We start from the raw sequence: 8,814 nt of genomic DNA, 5'->3' as shown, positions 1-8,814 counted from the left end.
TAGCCGTAAATTCGGTATTTAGTGAAAAGAGTTCGGTAAAGTGAAACTTTAGTTTAAAGTTGAGAAAAGTCGGAACCGAAATTTCTAGAGTAAAGAGTTTAGTAGAGTCCGAGTATTCGGTTTAAATGAGTTTCACTCAAGGGAAAAATTTTGTTTCGGTGAGAGCCGTAAGAGAAAGGTTTTGAAGGTTTTGTACGAATTTGATGATGTTGAATGGTGGAAGTGCTATTTTGTTACGAGCCGGAATGGCTGTGTATGCTATTGAACTATGGCTGATTGCCGAATGAATTGTGGGTCGTATGGCTGATTATGAATTATGAGTTTAAGCCGAAGGGCTGTATTTATTGATAAATTGGCTGGTTCTGGATTGAACCGTGAGCCGGATGGCTGAGATGAATGTTGTATGTGAATATGCTTGTGTTTTCTCTCTGGTTGTAAGGGTGACAGGGCACTGATACCCTCTAATGGCGACAGGGCGCAGATACCCTCTAATGGCGACAGGGCGCAGATACCCTCTAATGGTGACAGGGCACATATTCCCTCTAATGATGTTAATGCGCAACACAGAGACTGTGCCCGGGTTAGCTACCGGACACGTCGGGTTGGCTTGATAACCGACAGATGATATCATCAGCCACTAGGGACAGGCATGCATCATATCCATCTATGTGACATTGTTTGGGTGTGCATATTATACTTGGTTTGCCTATGTGAATAATTGCTAATTGTTCTACTTGCAATAACTGTTTGTTTGTGCTTGCATCTTCCTATATGTGTTTGCTACTGGGACTCTGTTGGACTGTGGTGATTGGTTGATGGTTGGATTGTTTGGGCCTAGGACCGTGGTTGAAATGAGATGAACCGATGGTTGATTTTGGTTTTGTATTTCTGGTTTGGAATAAAATATGAAAGGCTGTTTTGGTTCAGCATAGATAAACCGTTTTGAAAGGCTTTTGAGTTTTTGAGAATTGAACGGTTCTTCTTTCAGAAAAGATTTTCAAACTTTACCTTTACTGTAAACCGTTGTTTTTGAAAAGGAGGCATAAGACGGTTATTAATCACTGGTGCGGTTATCTTCACGTATCCTATTACAGTAATTCCCAAAAACCCTCTACTGAGAACCCTTTCGAGGATGATGTTCTCACCCCCCTACATTTTTTCCCTTTCAGGATATGGTGCAGAAGTTATGAAGAGTTCATTTAGTTGTTGAGATGATCTGTATTGCTTTAGTATATTTTGTTCCCTCGCCTTTATCTTGATACATTCTGTAAGAGGGATAGGAATTGTATTGGTTAATGCTTGTAATATGATGTATATATCTATGTATATATATGGATGTATCCTTTATGAGTTTTTGTAAGTTGAATGGTATCTATGAATGTATGTTATCAAACGAAAGTATTTTGGGAGCGATATTGCGGTCTAAAGTTTTGAACAGGCTCATATTTTAGTATTAAATAGTATAAGTGTCGTCGTAATGTCCAAGCTATCAGAGTTGCGCAGCCGGAAGCATGAGCTTTGTTAGTTAGGGTGTTACATAGAGGAGGAGGATATGAACACTTTTACCGGATTAGATTTTTTATTGAAGTTACGGATCGCAAGAAATCGAAGCCAAAAAGTCAAAGAAGTCACGGTTTCCTCCCTCACCCACGGTCTCTCTTTTTCTCATTTTCCTTAAGCTTAGTTTGGTGGTCAAATTAAAAGAACAAAGGTGATTGATGATGATTTATAACCAAGTGTTATTAGTTATTAAATGAAGGAAATATATGTGTCATGATCATATATATAATTTAATGCATATAAGCCACATTTCATTCTTCCTTTTGTTTCCGTGATGGCTTCGGCCAGTTTCTTTCTTTTCTTTTTTTTTGAACTTTTTTAATAATAATAATAATAATAATAATAATAATAATAATAATAATAATAATAATAATAATTCTTTTATCTTTTTTGAAATATCTCATTATAATAAAAATTATTTAGAAAGTCTAATGAATTTTAAATTCAAAGTATCATAAAATTTAATTTAATTACTTTTAGAAAAAATGGTTTTCTTTAAATAAAATTCTCAATAAATTTAATAAATCGATAAATCACTCATTAAATTTTCAAAAATTCGGTTTGTTATACGAGCCGAGTCAGAAGCTTTGTTATCTATATCTTGGAACTCTTGCTTTACATATTTATGTTTTGCCTTACTCTTACCCTGTCCGATTTACGTTTATTGCTTACATCAGTGATGCGCTCTTCTGTATAACGCTTTTGTTTAACTTCCTTCAAAGGCTCCTAGATATAAACCCTTTTCAACTATATTATGTATGTTTATTTTACTTTTAGAGATTATAGCACCTCGCCACCTCTGCTTTACATCCTAGGTATAAAGTTCTGTGTGGTAGGGTGTTACACAAACCTTACTTAGACTAGCGTTTAGCAATTATTTATACTCTTTACATTACCAACGTAACAATTACATCCCTTACTACCTTTATTCCTAATAGGGCCATAAATCAAAATCCAAATGAAAGTTAAGCTCTTGCCAATTTTCTTTAAATATCTCGATGCATTCATAGTGAAGGATAGATTATAAAACTTTCGAATATTAATCTCTTTCATAGGTAGATTTCATGTGAAATGATATGGATCTGTTTGGGTTTTACTATGTGATCAAATCAAGTAAGATTTTTAGATTTTTCAGGTTTTTTAGTTAAATATATAAGACTCAAAAAATTGTTTTCTTATCTGTTGAGAGAGATAAATATAAATAAAAACAAACAGAAAAAGAAAACATAATGTTGCTCTCAGTTAATTCTAAATAAACATAGCATGCTTTAATGCATCAACCAACAGCACCAAAAAAGACATTAAAAATATGACTTTAGATATGATTAAACTCAATCCTGAGTTTTGGTTTGAATCATTCGTTGCCTTTAGAATTCCACTTAAACACCATTTTTTGACTAAGCAAAGGTTTTGTGCCTTTCTTTCTAATCAAAATTTGGTCTCTATTCTAATGTTATAGAGAAAACAAAAGCTAATTATCTAATCCAAGAGGTGGTATTAGTATTCTTTTTAGTACAAGATTTAACACACATTACACTTACAACTTCAAATTTTAGATATCTTCGTACCAAAAAGCTGTCATTATAGCTAAGTTAGTCACCACAATCTTTTTCAATTGTAATAACAAAATTCTTATCGAATTTCATTTTCTTCTCAAAAACTTCATATTTGTGAACCATAACTATGCTATATTTGTTGTTTTTCTGGCACGCTAGGCATCAAAACGGTGGGTATAACGTTCGATCAATATGAAACATTTTCTTCTTTGCAATGTAACTTGATATTCCATGGGTCAAGTTGGAAAAAGCGAATGGGAAGTTATATGGTATCTTAAGCATTATTCACTATAACGTTCTCCTTTCACATTTCAACCTTGGCAAATGAGCTGGATGTGCTATCACTTTTTGAACATAATATGCAAAGCTCTCGAATATAATACGAGGTGTGGCATTTATATCATATTGTTTAGTGCACGCCAACTAAGCACAATTCCTTATATGTTCAAAGAAATTTTTTTTCTAATTTTCCTATCTGACGTACTTTTATTTTCTCGCAAGAAAAGATATTGAACATATTGCTCTGTTTTAAACAGATTTGATTCTAGCTATTTCTTGCGAATTTGGTAGGGCAAGATGCACCTAATACTCGAATACCACCAACCAATATATAACAATATCACTAAAGTGCTGTGATACACCCTGATAATTTATAGAAAAAGAATATGAAAACTTTTATTAACACGGATTAACAAGGATATTCAAATCTTTATACATGACGATAAACTAAGCAAAGAAAATATATAGGCCTATTAGTTCAGTTGGTTAGAGCTTCGTGCTAATAACGCTGAGGTCCCAAGTTCGAGACCTGCATGGGCCCTTAGAGGAAATATGTTTTTTAAAGCCATGAATTTTCAGAGTATAAAAATAATGGCCTATCCATGTCGACGAGTGTTGATATGTTCCTTTTTATCTTTTATGACTTTTTGTTCCAAGAAAGAAATTGAATTGGGTATAAAACCTTAACAACGATATGATGGAAGTTTATGAAAAATATTTCTACCAAACAATACGTATATGGAGCAAATTATAGCACTTTTTATGGTACTACATAATTGTCTTCCTATGAAAAAGGTACTACATAATTGTCTTCCTATGAAAAAAGTTAGCCGGAACATGTAAGGGAAATTGATGGAAGCTCTATCCCTAATACCCAAAAGTACATATATTTGACAAGTTTTTTACCTTAATAAAAAGAGTTAAACTTCTTGCAAAATTTACTTAGATTAGTGTTTTGCAATTTATACTCTTTATGTAGGGTGTGTCTTTAGTAAGCTTAAGTCTTTTGAGCTTTTCTAATAGACCCAAAATATAAATTATAAATATACCCCACATGGGGGTTTTAATAATAATTATTTTTTTTTGTTTACCATTAATATTTTTTAAATTCAACTAATAAAACCCTTTCAGCTCCACCCCCAAACACCACACGGTAAACAAACAAATGCCAAATTCACCCTAATTCCTAATTCATTTCCCTGTTAACTCACTACCACCTACTCTACTCTCCGTTGGTCTCAGCCTTTGTCGTGCGCATCTAACCGAGCCATCGCCATTTCCGTCCAATAAATCTCCCAGCGCGTTCATAGGCTCTCCTTCCCCATCTCCTCTTCTCTCTTCTCTCTTCTCTCATCGAGTGGTCATCAGCGCCATGGTGCTCCATCTCCCACTTCATCCTCCACTTCCAGATTAACAACAGAGCCTCAGACTCAGGTATGAAGTTGCTTCATTGATTTCATTTTTTTTCCTTTTATGTTTTTGTTGTATTCCTCTAGTCCCTTGTATGAATCTGTTGTATTCCTTTCTTTCATTGATTTTATTCAATTGTTTTGTTCTGTTTACTTGTTCTGATTCAGGGGTTGTATGCTATATTCATATCGGAGGGGCAAAGTAACATGAAATAGAGTTATAGAGGAAGCCCTAACCTTCAATTTCACAGAGCAATATGCCGTGTGCAACGCTAACATAGTTATTTATAATGTGAAAGTAGTTTCCTATAGCTGCTTATTGTGGTGATCCATGACATAAGAATGAAGTGCTGTGCTACAAGCATGTTGGTGTAGCTAAGACTCATGCCAATTTTGTAATTATATGTAGCAATTGCAATTCTCCATTATTGTTCTGTTGGTATCTAACATAGTGAGGAATAAGGTTTCATGGATTTTACAAACAATGCTATCAGTATTGTGTAGTTTGTTTGTATTTTGCATTGCAGTCATGGCAGGTTTACAATTTTAATTTTTGTTTTTGAAAAATCAACCCTTTTTTATTTTGCCTGTAAAATATGCCCAGTTGAACATATCCAAGTCACTATATAGTGCATGTTTGAGGCAGATAGTCCTATTAGATAATTGGAAGAGGAAATAAATGGGAAGATAGAGCTATGGAGATAAGCTTTGGAAGTAGTTTTCTTTATCTTTCATCATTTATATTTTATATTAATAGAAGTAAGACAAAGTATATAGAATTTAATGTTTCACAGAAAGCTTATGATTCCTAGCTTAGAGGTGCAAATTGGAAAGATATAATAACATCATAATTCAAACAGTTTGTGTTTCTTAATTTTTATCTACTTCTACTATATATAAAAGGGAAAGGATAGCGTTGGTGGCCATGTTTTCTTCCTAAGATACCTGTTTTCATTATTCCTCTCTTAAAGAAAATATCATTAGCCTTCCTATTTTCTGTTTTAATCCAAGAATATTTAGATTCCTCAAGGTATTATGAACAGAGTGGTGGCGAAACTGAGTCGTCAATGGATTACGATTCTGGCGGTATAAAATGGCTTAAATTTTATTTTCTTATTTTTTATTATACTTATTTTACTCTTTTTAAATTTAAAAATAAGTCACTTAAATTTCAGGGACTAATGATGATGATGAGGCAGGGTTGTGTACCATCCGTTGCATCAATCAAAGACAAGTTTAAATTCCTTTATTTTTTTGCTTATTCAGATATAGTCAAGAAGTAATGTAGAGAAGCAAAAGTGATCATCATTATGAAACCAGAGAACTAATACATTAGAAGTATTTCATTGTTGAAATGCTGAGGAAGGGCTAATGTTCACTCTAGTTTTTGTAAGAATACTCGTGATGTAAGATATTTTGATCCCAGGTTTTAATAAGAAATAAAATGGCAACTGTAAGAACTAACTTTGTTAGTATAAATGGGTTCAAAGTTCCTCCCAATATTGAAAAATGTGAGTCCGCATCAATTTCTTATATTTTCTTTTGTGAATTAACTCTTAAAAATTTAAACTTGATAATTTCTCTTTCATATTGACACCCTACCAAGACAAATAAAAATGCAGATTAGGTATAAAAAAAAGTACCCAAATCATTAGACTTATACGTGAATATCCTTATTGAAGGGTGTAGATTCCATTGCAGCATTGCCGATGAACATAGAAAAGTCCTCATTGGAGTAATTCTGAAAGGTAATGCTAATACGGCTATTAGATTAACATTGATTATGAAGCACCAAGTCATTCCATTCATATTCAATCTTATCTCTAGTGTATGTACAAGCTAGTATCTAGCATCTGCTGTTACTAATTTGAATAAAATGCACTATGAAGCTCCTTAATCATAGGAATGAACCAGTTTCAGGCATTAATGATGCCAAAGTAAGAATAGTATGAACAAGTAAAACCATATAACTAATATGCTATATAATTTCACTGGTTTATTTACTGGTTTAATTGATGACTTACTAGTTGAACTCATAGAACCGTTTCTACGTAAATAAAAAATATAAATTGATCAAAAATAAAAATCTAAAATTTAAAATAACATACATTCACTAATATCTTAAGAACAGTCAAGTCTCATCGAATTATAATCAACAGTTTATAAGCCGGTTGTTGTTAAGTAGTTAGATAAACTTCCAATATTCTTTTATAATACAAATTTTTAAATTTTCTTTTTACATTAAAAACCTATTTTTTATTTTAATAACCAACTAATTAGTTCAATTTTATTATATCATTTATTCAAAAAATAAAATAAATAAATATCATTTATTATATCATGCGCTTTTAATAATATCTGATGTGTAATGTTGAATTTGATTTTAACTTTATAATATATGCTTTAATTAAGTGGTCTCAATACTTGTAATAAGTAGTCAAAACCTATGATATTGAATCATCCTTAGTGCATAATCATTAATACGCAAAGTTTTTCCTCTTTCCTCATCATTTATTCTGATTCTTTTAATAGATATCAAGGCAAATCCTCAAATGCATTAAAACTTCAACAAAGTTCAAATTTTATTCATTTCCTTCAACATTTGTTAATAGAATAAGTACTAGTCACATTAATCTTGATATGTTAATTTTTTTTCCAAGCTTCTGTTTTAGTCTCCCAAATGCCTGAGATATTAGACATATGTGTTGGAATCAATGGTACAAATAAAAAATGTGATTTATGATGCCTTGAACTTATGAATGTGATCCGTTCAAGCTTTCAGGAAACTAAAAAATAATGTAATTTACATATGATCTATGACATTCTCTCTGAATGTAAAACCGAAAAAAACACAGCAGAAGAAATTAAGATACAAGTATGTCTCAATCTGGTCTAGGTCTATATGAAACATGTTCTTCACCAAGTAAAAGTGCCCTCAAAATGGCCTCACAAACCACTATAATGGATAATCAAATGTCCACCTTCTGAAACTTGATGGTAATTTATCCATGTCATATTCCTTGAAATAAATCTCTGGATTTGAGAGGACACAACCTTGTCTTCATATCCCTGCCAAATGTGAACTTTACTTGTGGTAGTTGTATCTTATCAGTAAGGTTAAACTCAAAAACATACTTCACAGCTAGAATATGTTTGCCCTCATCTATAAGCTTTTGGACAAGAGCTGCAAAACACACATACACAGTGTCTTCCACATTAAAAATCACCAAAATGGTGAGATTGGAAATCCAATATTAGTAATGTCACTATCTCAAATTACAAGATCAGATCCATTTCCAAAAGCTAAAGGAAACAATAACATACACAATTAGTATTATTGCAACTATTGAAAATCTCCACAACCTATGATGCCAAAACATTTCTTTTTTATTCAACTATGCATATTGAATGTGCATATGCATCAAATACTAACATTTTAAACTTCTTACATTGTCAATAACTTTTTCATAAATTTCATAACATACATATGCAACATAGTATACCACTAGTTTAAAGCAAAAAATGAAAACAAAACACAATAAAAAGCCTTCGGATATTTTCATAAACTTTTTTATTTTTACAAAGTTTGAATTTATTCCACTCACTGTTAATAGCTCACGGGTATTCAATAATCAATAGATCTAAATTCAACCACCAATTTTCACATCACCATAACAGAGTCAATAAAAGATTGATCTTCTGTACCAATTTTGACAACTGGATACTGGAATGACAAACTCAAGAAGCTGCAACAAGTAATTTAAAGTTATAGAGATAAGATTGAAAAATTTCAACTTTAATTCAGTTTCTATTCCTTCCAACTCAACAATTATAGCCCCACAATAGTAAGATTCCCAGCAATAGTGAACCTCACTTACTACATAAGAATCTCCATTTTTCAAACATTAAATCAAAATATATAACAAAAGAAACTTTATTAAAAAAAAATTGGAAAAGGGGGTAAGTACCTGTTTGCGTTTGCTGGACCTAGCAGTAGACTCTTGATCATG

At 32.1% G+C, this 8,814-nt stretch overlaps 1 long non-coding RNA gene across 1 annotated transcript in view; it reads left to right on the top strand.

Moving 5' to 3' along the window:
• LOC110262955 overlaps positions 1 to 1,422 on the top strand; it is a 2,590-nt gene extending 1,168 nt beyond the window's left edge. The window contains exon 2 of the long non-coding RNA XR_002347967.1: positions 1,170 to 1,422. This is a non-coding gene — a long non-coding RNA (uncharacterized LOC110262955). The remainder of the gene's footprint in view (positions 1 to 1,169) is intronic.

The sequence above is a fragment of the Arachis ipaensis genome, chromosome B05 (genome assembly GCF_000816755.2).
Source record: "Arachis ipaensis cultivar K30076 chromosome B05, Araip1.1, whole genome shotgun sequence".
Classification (NCBI taxonomy): Eukaryota; Viridiplantae; Streptophyta; class Magnoliopsida; order Fabales; family Fabaceae; genus Arachis; species Arachis ipaensis.
The sequence above is the reverse complement of the archived record's forward strand: the minus strand, read 5'-3'. Positions and strand labels throughout refer to the sequence as shown.